We start from the raw sequence: 19902 nt of genomic DNA on the forward strand, positions 1-19902 counted from the left end.
GAATACTATAATTTTTTTTTTTTTTTTTTTTTTTGTCCTTTTAGGGCCTGCACCCTCGGCATGTGGAGGTTCCCAGGCTAGGGGTCTAATCGGAGCTGTAGCTGCCCAACTACACCACAGCTCACAGCAACACCAGATCCTTAACTCACTGAGCGAGGCCAGGGATCAAACCCACAACCTCATGGTACTTAGCCAGTTCGTTTCTGCTGTGCCACAACGAGAACTCCTGAATACTATAATTTTAATTAAAGTCATTGAGGGAATAAAATACCAGGTTAGCCTGTCAAATTACTCAGGGAGAAATTCACTTCTTGATGCTCTATAATTTCAACACATTTTGAGATGTTGGCTAGAGGGGAATTTCAGGTATTAGAACTAAAGTCCCATTGCTAGTCCTAAAATAGCATTTAACAGCCACTGTATGGGTCTGACTGTGAAAAAGCTAACTTTCACAATTGGCTCTGCTTTTCCACTTTTGCCCTTCTAGAGGACACATGAAATGAAAAACAGCATTGGCAACTTGGTCCAAGAGTGGTCATATGACTCACTCTTGACTGGTCTCACTCTGTTCCTCCTGGCTGAGGAAAAAACACATTTTAAGTCTTATGCTAAATTCTAAATCTTATGAAAAAAATCAGCCTCATTACTCCATGATTGAAACACACTGTTCTAATTTTTGGTGACTTTACGACTCCATTTTGTACTTTTAAAATAATATATGAATATCTTCAAGAAAGTTCCTGGGTCTGATGATCGTTGTACAACTATAAATGTAATAAAATTCATTGAGTAATTTAAAAAAAGTAAGTTCCTGGGCCAGGGATTGAGCTCATGCCACATCAGCGACCCATGCTGCTGCAGTGCCATACTCTTTTTTTTTTTTTTTTTTTTTTTTTTATCTTTCTCTCATTTTTAGGGCTGTATCTGTGGCATATGTAGGTTCCCAGGCTAGGGGTCCAATCGGAGTTGTAGCCACCAGCCTACACCACAGCCACAGCAACTCGGGATCTGAGCCGAGTCTCTGATCTACACCACAGCTCACGGCAACACCAGGTCCTTACTTAACCCACTGAGCAAGGCCAGGGATTGAACTGCGTCCTCATGGATGCCAGCCAGGTTCATTAACTGCTGAGCCACGACGGGAACTCCCAATGCCATACTCTTAACCCACTGCACCACAAGGGAACTCTGGAGGGATTTTTATTTAAATTCCCCCCAAATATGATGTATTAGCATCATCTCTCATTACTGAAAGGATATTCTGCCATCACAGTTGGAAGATTTCTCCAGGTTGATAATCAGGGGCATTTGAAGACTTGTTTTCAAATGTTTTTTGATTGGTTTAACTAGTTATAAGGGTTCTTAACTAGGTCATTTTAGTCTTAAAAAAAGTCATTGTGGCTCAGTGGGTTAAAAACCAAACTAGTATCCGTGAGGATGTGGGTTCGATCCCTGGCCTGGCTTAGTGGATTAGAGGATCCAGCATTGCCATGAGCTGTGGTGTAAGTTATAAACATGTCTGGAATCTGGCATTTGCTATGGCTGTGGCATAGGCCGGCAGCTTCAACTCCCATTCAACCCCTAGCCCAGGAACTTCCCTGTGCCAAAGGCGTGGCCCTAAAATAAATAAATAAATAAATAAAAATACATGCTTCATTTTATATAGTGATCCTCTAATATGTGAAAAACAATTCCCTTCATACAAGTATTTTTCCTCTAGTAAATTTGAAACACATAAATTTGAAATTTTACATTACTTTATAAATTTAAGTAGTTTTACAATACAAATCATCATTCCCTAATTTGCCTTTTTTGTAAGCTTGTTACTTTCATAAATTCTTTGAAATAGTGCTTTTTAAATGTGTACCAATATTTTTTCAATGGATTAAAAAAATGAATTAAGTTTTACTTAAAAATGTAGTTTTTTCCTCAGGAAAAAATGGTAAAATAAGCACATGAGTTGGTTGGAGAAAGCACAATTCCTGGAATGACAAATGAAAATTATGTTAAATTGCTAAGGAAACTTAAAAAAGCAAAACACACCAGTTACCATGTACACATGTAATTCTGATCATGTTACTTCTGCTTAAAACCTCTCAGTGGTTTTTCCTGTTGCCTCTAAGATCCAAAGTCCGTGCTTCTTAACTTGACATAGAAGGGGATCATCTCTTTTGGTTTTTCTCTCCCCTTTACATCATCTTTATATTCTAAGCCATATTTGCCTCTTGATTTTCTCAGGATGAATCCACACAACCTCAAAATCAAATGTTGATAGCAAAATAGTAAAGAACATGAACTCAATAGCTAAGCCACCTGGGTTGAAATCTCATTTCTCCTATTCCCTAGCTATGTAGCCTCTAGTGAGTAGTGCAACAGTTAAGGAGCTGCAGAACTGCAAGATGTTTAAAAAAAGAAGGGATCGTGGCTCAGCAGAAATGAATCTGACCAGCATCCATGAGGATGCAGGTTCGAACCCTGGCCTTGCTCAGTGAGTTAAGGATCTGGCATTTCCACGAGCTGTGGTGTAGATCAAAGACGTGGCTCGGATCGGCATTGCTGTGGCTGTGGTGTAGGCAGCTCCGATTTGACCCCTAGCCTGGGAACTTCTCTATACCTTGGGTGGGGCCCTAAAAGGCAAAAGAAAAAAAAAGAACTGCAAGATGTAAGCTGTCATGTCTGGACCAGTATCTGTTTTTATTACTCCAGTAGTGAATGATTATACCTTGTAAATGTATATATTTCTCAGATATTTTCTATATTTTTATAAACTGGGAAACCTCAGACAGGATTCAAACCCTGTACTATATGGCATTTAAGACTACTTATGCCTCCCCCTTTATGAGCTATCTTTGAATCTTTCACCATTCTGCCCTAGGACAGGATATCTATTTCAGTTTCTCTCATCTGGATTATTGCAATTGCTTCCTAAATGAAGTATTTTTGCCTTCTAAAGTTAACAGCCCCCCCCCCCCTTTCTTTTTATGGCTGCACGCATGGCATATGGGAGTTCTCCAGCCAGGGACTGAATCCAAGCCACAGCTGAGACCTGTGCCCAGCTGTACAATGCCAGATCCTTTTAAACCACTGCACCGGGCTGGGGATCAAACCCACACCTCCACAGTGACCCAAGCCATTGCAGTTGGATTCTTAACTCACTGTGCCACAGTAGAAACTCCCCAAAGTCAACCACTTTTTACATTATCATTTCAAATACAAATCTGGTCTTCTCATTTGCTTTTCTAAAACTTTTCAAGAAATCCTCATAAGCTGCAAGTTAAAGTCCATCATCTGATTTATAGCCAAGATCTTTCTAAACCATCATGCATTAAGGACTCTGCAGAAGTACTTTAGGAGTTCCGCAAACACTGCATTTTGAAATTAAATTTCAAATTTTAACTTTTCTATTAATTCCAACAAAGCAGCCAATAAATAAATTCATTTTACTGTTCAATGTATAAGTTAGCATGCTGACATGCTAATGACACAACCACAGGTGCTGACAGTTCTGAGGCCAACCATAACAGGCCAAAAAGGGAGTGGTGACCTGATTCCCGGAAATCCCCACCCCTTCCCCAAAATAGCTGGAACAGTCCTCTCACTCAGCCTATGAAATTACCCAGCCCATAAAAACTAACCACTTCCACACCTCAGGGCTGCTTTCTGCTGGGACCAACCACATTTTATCTAGCGCTGTGTGTCTCTCTATATTAGCTTTCACTTTAAGATGGCTCAGTTTTAATAAATTCTTTCCTATGCAAAGACAAGGACCCTTACTTGGCTTGGGACATGAGCATCCTCTCTCACTGCCTCCTGCAACAGTGACACCACTGAAAAGTAAAAATTTTAAGTATGTGTTCAGGATCATTGCAAAAGGCAGAAATCAATGTGTCCTATATAATGATCACAGCGGTGTGTTAAATATTTTTGTACAGGCACAAAACTGAAAAGGACCTCCCAAAAACGAGGAAAAAAATATGATGAGGGCAGGACTTTGGGCACTTTCTCTCATTGCTTAAACATTATACAACTTTTTTTTTTTTTTTTTTTTTGTTTTTTGCTTTTTCTAGGGCCGCTCCTGCGGCATATGGAGGTTCCCAGGCTGAGGGTTTAATTGGAGCTGTAGACGCCACAGCAATGAAGGATCTGAGCTGAGTCTGACCTACACCACAGCTCACGGCAATGCCGGATCCTTAACCCACTGAGCAGGGCCAGGGATCGAACCCGCAACCTCATGGTTCCTAGTGGGATTCCTTAACCACTGAGCCGCGATGGGAACTCCAAACATTATACAACTTTTTTTTTTTTTTTTTTTGTCTTTTTGCTATTTCTTGGGCCGCTCCTGCGGCATATGGAGGTTCCCAGGATAGGGGTCTAATTGGAGCTGTAGCCGCCGGCCTACACCAGAGCCACAGCAATGCCAGATCTGAGCCACGTCTGCAACCTACACCACAGCTCACGGCAATGCTGGATCCTTAACCCACTGAGCAAGGGCAGGGATCGAACCCGCAACCTCATGGTTCCTAGTGGGATTCCTTAACCACTGAGCCACGATGGGAACTCCAAACATTATACAACTTTTAATTAACTTTTTAAAGCATTATATATTAGTTTTACTGTGAGAGTTTAAAATATACATTTCAGTATCTCAAAGAGACATTTTTACACCTGTGTTCTTTGTAGCATTATTCACAATAGCCAGAATGTGGAAGCAACCTAAAGGTCCAGCCATACATGAATGGATAAAGAAAATGTGGTATAGAAATGTCAGTAATCAGAAAAATAAATATCAGGCTAAAGTGCAAGTTTTGGGGAAAAAATACCTTTCCCATTAAATGTGAAAAAAGACCTATAATTCCATATATTTTATGGAAGATCATAAAAACAAGTCAAATTGAATTAGAACTGTAGCCAGCAGCCTATACCACAGCCACAGGAATGTCAGATCCAAGCCACAACTGCAACCTACACCACAGCAATGCAGGATCCTTAACCCATGGAGAGGCCAGGGATCAAACCTCATCCTCATCGATACTACTCTGGTTCATTCCCCCTGGGCCACGACAGGAACTCCCATGATTACTTTTTTTTTTTGTAATTTTTATGAGAGTGTAGTTGATTTACAGTGTTGTTTCAATTTCTGCTGCACGGCCTAGTGACCCAGCCATACTTATATATGCATTATTTTTCTCATACTGTCTTCTGTCATGTTCTATCCCAAGAGATTGGATATAGTTCTTTGTACTGTACAGTAGAACCTCATTGTTTATCCATTCTAAATGTAATAGTTTGCATCTACCAACCCCAAACCCCCCATCTATCCCACTTCTTCCCTCTTCCCCCTTGATACCCACAACTCTGCTCTCCATGTCTCCAAGTCTATTTCTGTTTTTTGATACAATTATTTGTGCCATACTTAAGATTCCACATATAAGTGATATCATATGGTATTTGTCTTTCTCTTTCTGGCATACGTCACTTAGTATGAGAATTTCTAGTTGCATCCATGTTATTACAAATGGCATTATTTTTTTTTATGGCTGAGTAGTATTCCATTACATATGTGTACCACATCTTAATCTGTTCATCTGTCATCCATATCTTGGCTGTTGTGAATAGCGCTGTGATGAACATAGGTGTGCATGTATCTTTTGAATGAAAATTTTGTCTGGATATATGCCCTGGAGTGGGATTGCTGGATCATATGGTATTTCTATATTTATTCTGAGAAATCTCTGTACTGTTTTTCAGACTGGTTTTACCTATTTACATTCCCACCAACAGTGAAAGAGTGTTTCTTTTCTCCACACCCTCTCCAGCATTCAGTATTTGTTGACTTGTTAATGATGGCCATTCTGACCTGTGTAAGGTGTTAACCTCATTGTGGTTTTGATTTGCATTTATCTGATAATTAAGATGATAAGCATTTTTCCATGTGCCATCTGGCTAACTGTATGTCTTCTTTGGAAAAATGTCTGTTTAGGTCTTCTGCCCATTTTTTAATTGGGTTGTTTGTTTTTTCTTGTTGAGTTCTATGAACTGTTTGTATATTTTGGAGTTAAGGCCCTTGTCATTTGCATCATTTGCAAAGATTTTCTCCCATTCTGTTGGTTGTTTTCATTTTTTTAATGGTTTCCTCATTTAATGGTTTCCTCATTTAATTAATGGTTTCCCCATTGGTTTATTTTTGTTTTTATTGTCATTATTCCAGGAGGAGGGGGATTTAAAATGATGTTGCTGTGGTTTATGTCAAAAAGTGTTCTGCCTAAGATTTCCTCTAGGAGTTTTATAGTATATGGCCTTACATTTACTTATTTATTTTTATTTAGTTTTTGCTTTTTAGGGCTGCACTTGCGCATAATAGGCGCATAATCAGAGCTGCAGCTGCTGGCCTACACCACAGCCACAGTAATGCCAGATACAAGCTGGGTCTGCAACCTACACCACAGCTGTGGCAATGCTGGATCCTAAACCACTGGGCAAGGCCAGAGATAGAACCCTCATCCTCATGGATACTAGTTGGCTTTGTTACTGCTGAACCACAGTGGGAACTCTTGGCCTTATATTTAGATCTTTAATCCTTTTTTAGTTTAATTTTGTCTATGGTGTTAGAGAATGTTCTAATTTCATTCTTTTACATGTAGCTCTCCAGTTTTCCCAGCACCACTTATTAAAGAGACTATCAGAGTTCCTGTCAAGGCTCAGTGGTAACAAACCCGACTAGTATCCATGAGGACAGGGATTCCATCCCTGGCCTTGCTCCGTGAGTTGAGGATCCGGCATTGGAATCCTAGCCTGGGAACTTCCATATGCCATGCGTAAGGTCTTAAAAAAACAAAGATAAATAAATAAATAAAGAGACTATCTTTCTTCCACTGTTGTGTTCTTGCCTCCTTTGTCATTAGTTGACCATAGGTGCTTAGGTTTATTTCTGGAATTTCTAATCTGATTCATTGATCTATATTTTTGTTTTTGTGCCAGTATCATACTGTTTTGATAACTGTAGCTTTGTATTCTGAAGTCAGGGAGCCTGATTCCTCTGTTTCAGTATCCCTTTGGCTATTTGGAGTCTTGGGTTTCCATACAAATATTAAAATATTTTATTCTGGAGTTCCCATCGTGGCGCAGTGGTTAAGGAATCCGACTAGGAACCATAAGGTTGCGGGTTTGGTCCCTGCCCTTGCTCAGTGGGTTAACGATCCGGCGTTGCTGTGAGCTGTGGTGTAGGTTGCAGACGCGGCTCTGATCCCGCGTTGCTGTGGCTCTGGCGTAGGCCGGTGGCTACAGCTCCGATTCAACCCCTAGCCTGGGAACCTCCATATGCCGTGGGAGCGGCCCAAGAAATAGCAACAACAACAACAACAACAACAAAAAGACAAAAGACAAAAAAAATAAAATAAAATATTTTATTCTAATTCTGTGAAGAATATCCTTGGTAATTTGACAGGGATTGCATTGAATGTGTTGATTGCCTTGGGTAGCATAGTCAGTTTGACAATAATGATTCTTCCAACCCAAGAGCATGGTGTATCTTTCTATCTGTTTGTGTCGTCTTTGAATTCTTTCATCAAACATCTTATAGTTTTCAGAGTACAGGTCTTTTGTCTCTTTAGGTAGGTTTATTCCTAGGTATTTTATTCTTTTTGATGTGATGGTAAATGGGATGGTTTCCCTAATCTCTCATTAGTAGTAAATAGAAATGCAAACAATTTTTGTGTATTAATTTTGTATCCTGTGACTTTACCAAATTCATTGATGAGTTCTAACAGTTTTTTGGTAGTGTCTTTAGAATTTTCTAGGTATGGTATCATGTCATCTTGAAACAGTGATAGTTTTACTTCTCCTTTTCAATTTGGATTCCTTTTATTTATTTCTCTTCTCTGATTGCCATGGCTAGGACTTCTGAAACTATGGTGAAAATGGACATCCTTTCTTGTTCCTGATCTTAGTGGAAATGCTTTCAACCTTTCACCATTGAGAATGATATTAGCTGTGGGTTTACCATATATGGCTGACATTATGTTGAGAGGTAGGTTCCCTCCATGCCCACTTTCTGGACAGTTTTTATCAAAAATGGTAGCTGAATTTTGTCAAAAGCTTTTTTCATATCGAATGAAATGATCATTTGGAATGATCATTTGGTTTTTTTCTGTTTGTTCATGTGGGGTGGATTCTCTAGAGTCCTATGCATAGACAGTTGATGCCAAGCTTCCTCAAATTCTAATGATTTTTAAATGCCTGAAGGCTAGAATAAAAGCTTAATCAGCAACCAGCTATGTGGCTTTTAAAATAATTTAAAAAAACCTATATCCTGCACCTATAACTCCCTCATTTGATGTAATCCTAAAGAGCACAATAAAAGCAGTGTGGTTTCTTGAGGTGGCGCTCTTGGTCCCGGAGACCTTGAGTCTTTTCCCCCCCTCCCCCGCCCCAGGTTCCCACCTTTAATTAAGATAAATGTCTCTGTGTCTTGTTTTATGATAACTGTTTTCCTTAAATTTCACAGCACCCGTTCTTCAGCCCTAACCTGCTGAGCTGGTCTCAGCAATGTATAATGATTTTTATTTAAAAGCCTTCATGGGATTGCCCATTGTGGCTCCGTAGTAACAAATCTGACTAGTATCCATGAGGATGCAGGTTCAATCCCTAGTCCCACTTAGTGGGTTAAGGATCCAGTGTTGCCATGAGCTGTGGTGTAGGTCAAAGATGAGACTCAGATTTGGCATTGCTGTGGCTGTGGCTGTGGCCGGCGGGTGCAGCTCCAATTTAACCCCTCGCCTGGGAACTTCCATACGCCACAAGTGCAGCCCTAAAAAAAGCCACCGCCAAAAGTCTTCATAATTAAATTGCATCATTTATCTCACATGCAATATTCTTAAAATTTCATTTAGCTATAAGAAGAAAATACAGTCGTTTTTTAGTTTTTTAAAATATTAGAATGAAGGACTTTTTTTTTTCCTTTTCCTTTTCTTTCTTTTTTTTTTTTTTTCTTTTTTTTAGCTGTGACTGCTGCATACAGAAGTTCCAGGCAGGCCAGAATCAAACCTGATCCATAGCAGTGACAATGCTGCATGCTTAACCACAAGACTACCAGAAACACTGGAAGATCATTCCAAGTTATGATATACTCAAAAGCCATAAACAAGAAGTAAAAACTTCAAATATAATCTTTGAAAAAAATTCAGATCAATAAAAAAGCTGTAAACAAGACCATGGAACAAATGACATATCACTAAAATTGATCAATAGAAAAAGAAACACAAAAGATTGAAAACAAATGTACAAGCCTTTCTTCTTTGCTAATAATTTAAATATTGCAATTTAATCTATAAGGGCATATTTTTCACCAAAATATAGGCAAAGATTGTAACATGCTGATTTGATAAAGGATGTAGGATTGGGGCAATGACCATGATTGTACACGTCCGTAATGTACACGTCCTCTATGAAAGCAAATTTGGCAGTGCTTATGAAAATGTAATAAAAACTGACCTTTTGACTGTTGACTTCATTTCCAGCAATTTATCCCAGTGATACATTCACACATGTGGGAGGTGATATATGCATTAAGATATTTATCACAGTTATACACATGAATAAGTTCTAGAGATCTGCTATATAACACTGTGCCTGTAAATGATAGTTAATTTTTGTTTGTTTGTTTGTCTTTTTAGGGCTGCACCTGCTGCATATGGAGGTTCCAAGGCTAGGGTTTGAATTGAAGCTGTAGCCACAGCAATGCCAGATCTGAACCTCATTTATGACCCATACCATAGTTCACAGCAACACCAGATCTTTAACCCACTGAGCTAGGCCAGGAATCGAACCTGCATCCTCATGGATGCTAGTAAGATTCGCTTCCACTGAGCCACGATGGGAACTCCTAAAAATGATACATATCTGCAGTTTGATTATCTGCTTTTGCCCTCTCCAGTGTCAACCTGGGAATCACAGGGAGTGTTTCAGGAGACTAGATGCTGTGTCTCACATCACACACTAATTTTTCCTTTGGCTGTTCAGAATGAAGTAACAGCAATAATCTTCCAGTAGGTACTTCTCTGCAGATAAATGAGTGCGGCAGCCTTCAGTGAAATAAAGCTATTTAGGAAGTTCCTGTTTTGGCACAGCAGAAATGAATCCAACTAGTAACCATGAGTTTTCGGGTTTGATCCCTGGCCTTGCTCAGTGGGTTGGAGATCCACTGTTGCCCTGAGCTGTGGTGTAGTTTGCAGACTTGGCTCAGATCCCGCGTTGCTGTGGCTGTGGTGTAGGCTGGAGCTGTCCATGCTAAAAGCAAAAAAAAAAAAAAAAAAAAAAAAAAAAGCTATTTAGTTGGGAAACAAAACAGTGTACAGATAAGTATCTCCCCTCCCCATATGTAAATCACTATTGACTCTCAACCAGTACTTACAAGTCTTTTTTTTCTTTCTTTCTTTTTTCTTTTTTTTTCTTTTTTTGGTCTTTTTTTTGGCATATGGCATATTCGACCCCTAGGCTAGGAGTTGAATCAGCGTTACAGCAGCCAGCCTACACCACAGCCACAGCCTTAACCCAGCCACGTCTGTGACCTGTAACACAGCTCTTGGCAATGCCAGATCCTTAACCCACAGAGCGAGGCCTGGGATCGAACCAGCATCCTCATGGATACCAGTCAGATTCATTACTACTGAGCCACGACAGTTGAGACTTGAAACATTGATAATCTCTATATCTACGCTTGTGGGTTTTTTTTGGGGGGGGCCTTTTTAGGGCTGCACCCTCAGTATATGGAGGTCCCCAGGCTAGGGGTCTAATCAGAGCCACAGCTGCCGGCCTACACCGCAGCCACAGCAACACCAGATCCGAGCCACATCTGCAACCTACACCACAGTTCATGGCAACGCCGGATTCTTAACCCACTGAGCAAGGCCAGGGATGGAACCCAAAATCCCATGGTTCCTAGTCGGATTCGTTTCCGCTGCACCATGACAGGAACTCCAACACTTGCGGGTTTTCTACCTGCCTCAGGCTTGTCCTGCAACTCTACCAAAACACTCCTGAATATTAAAAGTATAGAACTGACTGATCCACTGGCTAGTCCTGGAATATGGTCATTCTAAAAGTACTGAAGTGCTAGTCATTGGAATGTAGAAAGAAAAGGAAAGTCACAGAATCCATAGCTGTCTTTCAGTGACCATGTATGCAGGAAAGGCAAAGTAGATTTTAACAGGCAAGCTTCACGTCTTTTTTTTTTTTTTCCCCCGAGCCACACCCTCAGCCTATGGAAGTTCCCTGGCTAAGGCTTGAATTGGAGCTACACCTATAGCCTAGCTGGCTACCACAGCCACAGCAACATCAGATCCAAGCCTCATCTTTGACCTGTGCCACAGGTCAAGGCAAAGATGGATCCTTAACCCACTGAGCAAGGTCAGGGATTGGACTTGCATCCTCATATATACTAGTTGGGTTTGTTTCAACTGAACCAAAAAGGGAACTCTATTATTATTTTTTTACTACCTTTATTCTCTGCATATTCTAGAGGAGTGATCTACAAACTTTGTTGTATTTGTGATGCATATAAAAAAATTGGAGAGTTCCTGTTGTGGTGCAGCAGAAACTAATCCAACTAGGAGACATGAGGTTGTGGGTTTGATCCCTGGCATCAATCAGTGGATTAAGGATCTGGTGTTGTTGTGAGCCGTGATGTACATTGCAGATGGGGCTTGGATCCAGCATTGCTCGGGCTGTGGTGTAGGCCAGCAGCTACAGCTCCGCTTCAACCCCTAGCCTGGCAACCTCCTAAGCCACAGGTGTAGGCCTAAAAAGACAAAAAAAAAAAAAAAGTTGGTGTTTAGCAGCCCCAGGGCTGGTTCTGGTTGTCCTCCTCTCTGGCTTTCATTTGTTGGGGGTTTAGTTTTTTAGAAGAACTCAAAGATATTGTTACATATATTTCTTGAAGAGGGACCAAGACCCTGCCCCAAGGGTGCTGTGATGTTTCTTGTCTGCTCCTCCCATGTGTCTGTGTCCCCTCCCTTCCCTGATTAGCAACTGTTTGAACCTACCCTTTGTAACTCCGGGAAGGTCAAGGAGGCTGAAATTTATTCCCTAAAAACAAGAAATGGGGGACACAGAAAGGCTTGTGCCTAGGAGTCTCACAGGGTCCTGCTTGGTTTCAGTTCATACAGTTGGCCCTCTGTATCTACAGGTTCTGCGTCTGGAGGGTCAACCAACTTTAGCAGATGAAAAATGGTCAGAAAAAAATATTCCAGAAGGTTCCAAAAATCAAAACTTGAATTTGCCGCACCTAACAAACATTTACATAGCATTTACATTGACTAGGTATTGTAAGTAATCTAGAAATTATTTGAAGTATATGGGAAAAATATGCCTAGTTTACATGCAAATACTAGACAATTCTAAATAAGGGACTTGAGCATTTCTGGATTTTTTAATCTGCAGTGGTGGGTCCTGGAACTAATCTCTGCAGATACTGAAGGACGTGAACATACATGTGTATGTGCATAGGTTTATTTCTTCATAAATTATGCAAAGCAATTTTTATAACAGCAACTAAAACAACACAGTTAAATGGATCAATAAGGGGATTGTTCTATAAACGCATGCTTCATCATTGGTCTACAGACTACTTAGTCTATAAACTAATCATTAAACTCTTCTTTCCATATGGCACTGTACTAAGGGGTAGGGGTTCATTGTGAATAAGGTAGACAGACATGGTCCTAGGCTCCATTGAGTTTCTCACTTATCAGAAGATTAAGACTCTGAACAATGCAGTTTTGTTTAGGGTTTTATCAGAATGTTAAGAGGCTGTATAACCAACTGACTTAAGGAGGAAACAGGTGTCAATGAACAATTTTTGTAGGAACTATCTTTAAATTAGGACCTAAGGATCAGCAGAAGTTAGCTAAGTTGAGGGAGGATGATGCAAAGCCCTGGTGAGTATAAGAAATAAAATCCAAAATGAGTAAAGATAGACAAGAGAGAAGTCATGTAGGGCCTTGAAAAGTGTGCTAAGAATCATGGTCCATTTCCTAAAAGCAAAAGGAAGCTACTGAAGGTTTGATTCAAAGGGATAGTATACTCAGCTTCGAACTTTGTAAAATATCGCTGCAGATGGGGTGTGAAGTTTTGTTTGTTTTTGTTTTTGTTTTTTTTTTTTTTGGCTGTACCTGCAGCATGCAAAAGTTCCCGGGCCAGGGATCCAACCCATGCCAAAGCAGTGCCAATGTCTGTTGATCTCAAAAAGACCAACAAACTTACAAATTAATATTCAACAAGGGTGCCAAGACTATTCTATGGGGAAAGAAGGGGCTTTCCAACAAATAGTGCTGAGACAACTGGATATTCACATGCAAAAGAATAAATTTGGACTCTTTCCTCATATCATATGCAAAAAAATTAACTCAAAATTGATCAAAAGACATAAATATAAAATGTACTTAACCATGAAACTCTTAGGAGAAACCACAGAAGTAAATTTTATGACCCGAGATCTGGCAATGGATTCTTAGGTGTGATACCAATAGCATGAGCAGCAAAAGAAAAAGAAGGATACTGGGAGTTCCCATTGTAGCAGCACTGCAGAAACAAATCTGACTAGTATCCATGAAGATGCCGGTCCCTTTAAATATTTTTCTTGTCAGCTGATAAAATGTGTGAGTTAAAATTCTTATTTTATGTCAAGACAAGAAAACTTTAAACTTTGGCCACCCCTCTCCCTCCACTGTGCATTGTGAATCGGCTTTATTCATCAACCAGATCCCCCCTATCAGCAGGAATATTCTCCCAGCATCAACAAGACAACCTCTTGGAGTTCCTGTCATGGCTCAGAGGAAACAAATCTGACCAGGATCCATGAGGACGCAGGTTTGATCCCTGGCCTCTCTCAGTGAGCTGTGGTGTAGGCTGCAATGCGGCTCAGATCCAATGTTGCTGTGTCTGTGGTGCAGGCCAGCAGCTACAGCTCCAAGACACCTAGCCTAGGAACCTCCATACGTCGCAGGGGAGGGGGGGTTAACAACAACAACCAAAAAAACAAAAAACTCTTAAAAGATAGCATTCCTCCTTTAATCTTCTAAGGGTTCACATGACCCACCAGGTGACACTTAGATCTGGATTATGTAAAGTGTCAATAATACATCATTTCAGAGTTCCCATTGTGGTGCCAAGGAAACAAATCTGACTAGGAACCATGAGGTTGAGGGTTCAGAGATTCCCTGGCCTGGCTCAGTGGATTAAGGATCCAGCATTGCTGTGAGCTGTGGTGTAGGTCATAGACGTGGCTCTGATCTGACATTGCTGTGGCTGTGGTGTAGGCCGGCAGCTGTAGCTCTGATTAGACCCCTAGCATGGGAACCTCCATAAGCCAAGAGTGCGGCCCTAAAAAGCAAAAACAAACAAACAAAAACATTATTTGATGTACAGCCCTTTGTCTCAAAAAACTTACGATCATGTCTTGCTTTCTAACCCACAGAACAGCTCTTAGAGCTTTCTGAGAAGGTGTTTCTGGTTATAATCCTCTAATTTGGCTCCAGTAAAATTTCCCAGGAGTTCCCACTCTGGCACAACAAGATTGGCAGTGTCTATGCAGCACCAGGATGCAGGTTTGATTCCCAGGCCGGTACAGTGGATCTGGCATTGTCAGCAGCTGCAGCAGCTGCCATATAGGTCACAGCTGTGGCTCAAATTTGATCCCTGACCTGAGAACTCCATATGCCACAGGGCTGCTAAAAAAATTTAAAAATTGGTAGTTCCCATAGTGGCTTAGTGGTAACAAACCTGTCTAGTATCCATGAGGATTTGGGGTGGATCCCTGGCCTTGCTCAATGGTTTAAGGATCCAGTGTAGGCTGCAGATACAGCTCAGATCTGGGGTGGCTGTGGCTATGGCTGTGGTGTAGGCCAGCAGTTACATCTCAGATTTGACCTCTAGCCCCGGAACTTACATATGTCACAGGTTTGGCCCTAAAAAGCAAAAAAAATAAAATAAAATAAAATTGCAATTCTTTCTTAGATGGATTGATTAATTTTTTGTCAACAAATGTTAAACTTTGTCAGTAGATGTAACTAGAGATGTTGCAGGAGACAGAAGGCCTTCCTTCCTGATTCCTGAGTCTTTTTTTTTTTTTTTTTGTCTTTTTGCCTTTTTCTTGAGCCGCTCCCTTGGCATATGGAAGTTCCCAGGCTAGGGGTCCAATGGGAGCTGTAGCCACCGGCCTACACCAGAGCCACAGCAACTCCGGATCCTTAACCCACTGAGCAAGGCCATGGATCGAACCCTCAACCTCATGGCTCCTAGTCCGATTCGTTAACCACTGAGCCACGACGGGAACTCCTCCTGAGTCTTTTCTTGGCAGGTTTTGCAGCATGGCTCGCAGCTTCTCCTGGCACCCATCTCAGGCAGTTTTGTAGCTAAGTGCTTCTTATGAGATACCTTGCCATGAGCAGCTTTCCCAGCACCTTGGAGGACAGATTTCTAGCAAATCCCAGAAGGTGGCATTCCAGCAAATTTCTCTGGCGTGGACTACAGTGACTCCCCTGCCAGCCAGGTACTTATGGCTGTGAAGTCTCCAACAAGGTCTGGATCTCTGTCCCAGAAGCTAAGAGCTGCCTCTTAGCTCTTCTAGTCCTCTATTTTTTCTTTCTGCTGGCCCATCCATTGTGACTTCAATTCCCTGTTAATTCGTATGTCAAACTTGCCCTGTTTAAGTTACCATGTGGTTCTTTCTCCTGATTGGACCAAGATTAATATACACCCCCACTTTTCACCTGGCTAATTTTACTCATCCTTCAGATGATAATATTATTTCCTCAGAGAAGCCTTCTCTGATATCTCAAACCAATTACCCCTTTGCTTTTCCTTTGTAACATTTTCCACAGTTTTAAAATTATGTATTCATGGAGTTTCCGTCATGGCTCAGCATAACAAACCTGCCTAGGATCCATGAGGATGTGGTTACGATCCCTGGACTCGCTCAGTGGGTTAAGGATCTGGCGTTGCCATGAATTGTAGTGTAGGTCGCAGACACAACTTGGGTCTGGTGTTGCTGTGGCTGTGGTGTAGGCTGGCAGCGCAGCTCTGATTTGGCCCCTAGCCTGGGAATTTCCATATGCTACAGGTGCGGCCCTACAAAAAAAAAGACAAAATAAAATAAAATAAAATTATACATTCATTTGTGTGATTATTGTATCTCTATCTTCACCCACTAGGTAATAGGCTACAGGGAAGCAGTGGTTGTGTTTATTTTGTTTACCATCATATACCCAGTGCCTATTACAGTGCCTAACCAGCAAATGGGTCACTAAATGAAAAAGAGTAAATCTTTAATAAGGTCCTATTATATTACACTCACTGGTGGCAACTTAAAAAAAAGAACTCAATTCTTTTTTGAGGCAGGCAGTTGACAAATTTTTATGACAGAATAAGACACACAAAAATTGTAAAGCAATAAAGGGAAGGTTTCAAAAGAATGGTGCGTTATAAGTAATAGTAATTCAGAGGCAATCAAAAATTTTATTTTTAGCTATATCCGGTCTCTTGGGATAGATCATGATGGAAGGTAATATAAGAAAGGGAATGTGTATATGTGTATGTGTGTGTGTGTGTGTGTGTATACACATGTGTATATATATATGTATGATTGGGTCACTTTGCTGTACAGCAGAAATTGGCACAACTTTGTAAATCAACTATACTTTAATTTTATCAATTTATTTATTTAAATATATATATATATTTTTTGCCTTTTATAGGGATGCTCCCATGGCATGTGGAAGTTCCCAGGCTAGGGGTCTAATCAGAGATGTAGCTGCTGGATTACACCAGAGCCACGGCAATTTGGGATCCGAGCTGTATCTGCAACCTACACCACAGCTCACAGCAATGCCGGATCCTTACCCACTGATCAAGGCCTGGGATCGAACCTGCAACCTCATGGTTCCTAGTTGGATTTGTTAACCACTGAGCCACGATGGGAACTCCTATACTTTAATTTTAAAAAATTAAATTTATAAAAGAATTTTATTTTATTTCTTTCTTTTTTTTTTTTTTTTTTTTTTTTTTTTTTTTGTCTTTTTATCTTACCTAGGGCTGCACCTACAGCATGTGAATGTTCCCAGGCTAGGGGTCTAATAGAAGCTGTAGCTGCCAGATTACCCCAGAGCCGTAGCAACCTGGGATCCGAGCCTTGTCTGCGACCTACACCACAGCTTACGGCAACGCCGGATCCTTAACCCACTGAGCAAGGCCAGGCTTTGAACCTGCAACCTCATGGTTCCTAGTTAGATTCGTTTTTGCTGTGTCACGATGGGAACTCCCCTGAGTGTTTCTTATATATCAGGCACTGTAGGAATCACTGAGAACACAGAATGAATATATGATTTCTGTCCCTTATGTTGAGAGTGAATTGAAGGAGGAAGAAACTGGTGTTACAAAGATCAACTAGAAAGCTATCATGGGAATTCCCATTGTGGCTCAGCAGCTTAAGAACCTGACATAGTCTGGACTTCCCATGTGGCTCACGAGAAGAACCTGACATAGTCTATGCGAGGATGCAGGTTTGATCCCTGGCCTCGCTCAGTGGGTTAAGGCTCCGGCATTGCTGCAAGGTGCAGCTCGGGGCTGGTGTTTCTGTGGCTGTGGCTTCAGTTGCAGCTCTGACTAGACCCCTAGCCTTGGAATTTCCATAGGCCACATGGGCAGTTATAAAAAGAAATGGAAAAAAAAAAAAAAAAAGAATGCCATCTTGGTCAATAACTTGTAAATCACAACACAGTATTTCCCTATGTCAACTGAAAAAAAGAATGTACTCTTTCCAAAATTTATAAACACCTTCTGCAGCTCCATACCAAAAAAAAAAAAAAAACAACCCCATTAAAAAATGGGCAGACGATCTAAACAGTTCTCCAAAGAAGACATGGCCAAAAAACACATGAAAAGATGTTCAACATCACTCATTATTAGAGAAATGCAAATCAAAACCACTATGAGGTACCACCTCACCACCCAGAATGGCCATCATCAAAAAGTCTACAAACAATAAGAGCTGGAGAGGGGGTGGAGAATAAGGAACCCTATTACACTGTTGGTGGCATTGTAAATTGGTGCAACCAGTGTGGAAAACAGTATGGAGATTCCTCAGAAAACTAAACACAGAACTACCATTTGACCCAGCAATCCCACTCCTGGGCATCTATCCAGAGAAAACCATGACCCGCAAAGACACATGTTCATTACAGCACTCTTTTCAATAGCCAAGACATGGAAACAACCTAAATGTCCATCGACAGAGGAGTGGATCCAGAAGATGTGGTACATATACACAATGGAATATGACTCAGCCATTAAAAGGAACAAAATACCAGCATTTTTAGCAACATGGATGGACCTAGAAATTATCATGCTAAATGAAGTCAGCCATACAATGAGACACGAACATCCAATGCTTTCACTGACATGTGGAATCTGAAAAAAGGACAGACTGAACTTCTTTGCAGAACAGATGCTGACTCACAGACATTGAAAAACTTATGGTCTGGGAGTTCCCATCGTGGTGCAGTGGTTAACGAATCCGACTAGGATCCATGAGGTTGCGGGTTCGGTCCCTGCCCTTGCTCAGTGGGTTAACGATCTGGCGTTGCCATGAGTTGTGGTGTAGGTTGCAGACATGGCTCGGATCCCACGTTGCTGTGGCTCTGGCGTAGACCGGAGGCTACAGCTCCGATTGGACCCCTAGCCTGGGAACCTCCATATGCCGCAGGTGCGGGCCAAAGAAATAGCAAAAAAGACAAAACAAAAACAAAAACAAAAAAACTTGTCTCTGGAGGAGACATTTTGGGGGGTGGGGGGATGTGCCTGGGTTTGGGATGGAAATCCTGTGAAATTGGATTGTTATGATCATTATACAACTACAGATGTGATAAATTCATTTGAGTAAAAAAAAAAAAAGGAGTTCCCGTCGTGGCTCAGTGGTTAACGAATCCGACTAGGAACCATGAGGTTGCGGGTTCGATCCCTGCCCTTGCTCAGTGGGTTAATGATCCGGCGTTGCAGTGAGCTGTGTTGTAGGTTGCAGACACGGCTCGGATCCCAAGTTGCTGTGGCTCTGGCATAGGCCAGTGGCCACAGCTCCGATTCGACCCCTAGCCTGGGAACCTCCAAAAAAAAAAAAAAAAGAAAAAACAACGTGCTCAATGTAAGAGTTGTGAGCTAAGTTTTTTTGTGGGCCTAATGAAGACTGTGACTGGGAAGACACCCTGTCAGATAGCTCTGAGGAACTGCTCCAAAGAGGTAAGGGGAGGTCAGTATATGTGACTTTAGCGAAGGGAGGATATGTGCCGTCATGCACCATTTTGGCAGAAGGTTGCTGCTAATCAGGAGGAGATCTCTGTGTTAATGATTTTAGAGCTTTTCTAGATATGAGAAGATACAAGAAATTGGGCTCATAAAATTTTATGAAAAGATCTATCTGAAGGCCTATTTTGCCAATTTTTCCCAGAACACAGACTGCCTCATTCCTAATTTCTGTCCTGAGCTCCTTTCGGTGTATTCAAAGTCAGGGACTGCACTGGCTAGTGACTTCATTCCTATAGAACCATATCACAAGTGATAATTTTTAATTGGCATCTATTTTTAATATTTCCTATTAAATGAAAAACTACCTCCCTTAAGAAGTAAGAGGATGGAGATTATTCAAGATGTACTGTGTCAAATTTAAAAATTGAAAAACGAGTTAAAAATCTGTTTGATCAGCATAAAGAAAATAAGGAACACAAAGTGGAAGTTAGATTCTTGACTAAGTGCTTTGAAACTCACAATTGAGAAGATGAACTTTGCACACCAAGAGCTCTTTGAGGGTCTTGAGTTGTATGGCAATAGTTTATGTCCAAAATTTGGTGCTATTGTATG

General features: G+C 41.0%; 1 long non-coding RNA gene across 1 annotated transcript; it reads left to right on the plus strand.

Annotated features, from left to right (window-relative positions):
• Positions 1-7892: 7892 nt before the first annotated feature.
• On the plus strand, positions 7893-9501 carry LOC106505880 (uncharacterized). Its single transcript, XR_001300716.3, has 2 exons — positions 7893-8026; positions 8998-9501. It is a non-coding gene; the product is annotated as an uncharacterized LOC106505880 (long non-coding RNA).
• The last annotated feature ends 10401 nt before the right edge of the window (positions 9502-19902 follow it).

The sequence above is a fragment of the Sus scrofa genome, chromosome 16 (genome assembly GCF_054392235.1).
Source record: "Sus scrofa isolate SSC_HxYL_T2T_F1_AM1 chromosome 16, Sscrofa_HxYL_maternal_Yorkshire_Landrace_v2.0, whole genome shotgun sequence".
In the NCBI taxonomy this organism is placed as follows: domain Eukaryota; kingdom Metazoa; phylum Chordata; class Mammalia; order Artiodactyla; family Suidae; genus Sus; species Sus scrofa.